The sequence below is a fragment of the Penaeus monodon genome, unplaced genomic scaffold (assembly GCF_015228065.2).
Source record: "Penaeus monodon isolate SGIC_2016 unplaced genomic scaffold, NSTDA_Pmon_1 PmonScaffold_337, whole genome shotgun sequence".
NCBI lineage: Eukaryota > Metazoa > Arthropoda > Malacostraca > Decapoda > Penaeidae > Penaeus > Penaeus monodon.
In genome coordinates this window covers 86,256-89,004 of record NW_023658087.1, presented here as the reverse complement: position 1 = coordinate 89,004, position 2,749 = coordinate 86,256, and the positions used below count along the sequence as shown (strand labels likewise).

The 2,749-nt window shown below is 32.4% G+C and overlaps 1 non-coding gene and 1 pseudogene across 1 annotated transcript; both read right to left on the bottom strand.

Annotated features, from left to right (window-relative positions):
* Positions 1 to 847: 847 nt before the first annotated feature.
* Positions 848 to 966, bottom strand: LOC119570631. The gene has a single exon (XR_005228449.1). It is a non-coding gene; the product is annotated as a 5S ribosomal RNA (ribosomal RNA).
* A 1,271-nt stretch (positions 967 to 2,237) lies between these two features.
* LOC119570636 lies at positions 2,238 to 2,355 on the bottom strand (annotated as a pseudogene).
* Positions 2,356 to 2,749: the final 394 nt, after the last annotated feature.

Below are 2,749 nucleotides of genomic sequence, written 5' to 3'. Positions count from 1 at the left end.
TATAAATTGTATTGAAATAATATACAATAATTGATATACAATAAAATACCAACAGCATCTGGTGTTCCCAGGCGTCACCCATCCATGTACTGACCAGATCCAACGTTGCTTAATTTCGCTGATCGGACGAGAGCGGTGCTTTCAACGTGGTAGTATCGATGGCGATTATATATTTAACATTAACCAGTTTTATTTCAGTGTTCATTGACTTTTCATAAAAACAATGCGTCTTTTGTTTTTGCATCAAACTTCATTACAATGACGTTCAAGCCATCAATGTAACAATCGTCACTGGCGGAGTACAGGCAATTCTAACTAGGTCAGCTCTTTCTTTGTGCACGCTTGGTCCTAAATATGTAGTTTCCTATTGTGTAAGTTTTTGTTTAGAAAATTATCATATGCAGTTTCTAGATCTGCTTTGTTCTGGCGCGAGATACGAGAATGTTGTGCTGTGTGCTTCTCTTTGTGACTGTTATCCAGTAAATATAATACATTGATTTCAACATTCATCTAACGAAAGTGAATAAATGTGTTTTCTTGAAATCAAACGATCTACAGAACCAAATCTCAAACCTGATGCCAAATATATTGCTAAAATTTAATTGTGATATATATATTATATATATATATTAGTATCAGAAACTTAATAAAATGTTTAGAATGGAGAATTGCATTTGCTTTTGTTACATCTATGAGTTCTATTCGTTTTCTTCGCTCCGACGGCGATGATTTTTACTCTAATTTCCATGGACTGAAGTATAATTTCAATTGATTTGTTTATATAAATGTAAGAAGAGTTGCTAAAATAGTAATGAAATGCTTAGCATATTTAGTTTATATAATAAAGTGCCAACAGCATCTGGTGTTCCCAGGCGGTCACCCATCAAAGTACTGACCAGACCCAACGTTGCTTAACTTCGCTGATCGGACGAGAAGCGGTGCTTTCAACGTGGTATGATCGTTGGCGTGTGGTGTTTTAACATTAACCAGCTTTAATCAATACTCATTTCTAATGAATATTAATATAATGTATCCTTTGTTTTTGCATCAAACATCATTACAATGACATTCTAGTCATCAATGCATTAATCACCACTATTGGAGTATAGGCAATTTGAACTCAATTGTCACAACTTTTAAGCACCTTTAGTAAGCTTCTTCCTTTTTTTTGTGCAATTCTGTAAAGAATGCAGGGTACACAAGTAATACATAATATATTGAATAAATAAATTTGTGTACACACGCATCCCTAACTCTCACATCGTTACTGTTAGTAGGAAAAGTTAAATATTATAGATAATAATAAACAGAAATTCAGATTATTATTGAATCTTGAGTGCTTTCATATAACTTCTTGCTATTACTGTGTCTCTTCTTTTGTTGGTATTATCAATATTTGTAATTGTATTTGTATAATTCTTCTTCCTAGTAATTTTGTCATTATCACTATCATTAATCAGTCTTAAACATGTGATAATTTTTGCTTTCAAAAGCATTATTGTTATGGTACTGACAATATTAATGATAATTTTTAAAAAGTTATAATAAAAGTGTTGTTGATAATACTGGTTATGACTGTAATCCTACTACTAATGAGAATTAGTAAACCAATAATTAGAAAAAACAATAGCATTGTGACCAAAAATATCTTAATGATACAAATAATTAAGATATCTATGATCATGATAATTATAGCTAAACCAGTTGCCGATAGGATGAAGAGTAAATTATTACGTTACAAGGTCGTTGACATGTTTCGAGCTGTTTCACTTATCTTATATGTAGTTTCCTGTTGTGCATGTTTTTTTTTTTCTCTTTTCTTTTCTTTTTTTTCTTTTTTGAATATTTTCATATAGTTTCTAAATCTGTTTTATCTTGCTCGGATTTAGACAGCGTTATACTGTGTGTTTCTCATAGTGATGTATCCCGTAAATATGATGTATTGTTTCTACACCCATCCGAAAAAAGAAATAAATCTATTTTATATAATTCACCCGTCCTACCATGATAAAATAAAATCTGTTTTCTATAAATGACCGCCCCTACACATGAGTTAATTAATCAGAACTAAGATGGCCTCTGTAAACCGCCGCTTGGGGTGACATATACATACTAGTACAAGAAAATGAAGAAGTTAAAGAGCGTTTCTTGAAAAATAGTAAAATGAAGATAACATTTGTGTTTCAAGTGGTCACCCATCCGAGTAGTGCCAAACATACTTAACATATGTAATAAAATGCCAACAGCATCTGGTGTTCCAGGCGGTCACCCATCCAAGTACTGACCGACCCAACGTTGCTTAACTTCGCTGATCGGACGAGAAGCGGTGCTTTCAACGTGGTTATGATCGTTGGCAAAGTATTGATAAACGTTAGCCACTTTTCTGTCGTGCTCGTCATTTTATAATCCTAATATAATGTATATTTTAGTGTTGGCATCAAAATTCATGACAATGACATTCCAATCATAACAATGAGATCTTTTCCATAATGTAAACATTCAGTCACAATCGAACTACTACGGGATATTGCAATTCTAATTATTTCACCCAGTTTTTTGCACCTGCTGTAAGCTTTTACTAAATATTGGCTGTGCAACTTTGGAAAGAAACAAGATGTAGTAAGTAATGATAAGGAAATTGAGTAATATGATATTTATATGATTTTTAATGTGTACTCATTCTACTGCATCTCTGCACAGAGATAAACGATATAGCCTAACCATAAGCAAAAATACCGATTATTTGAAT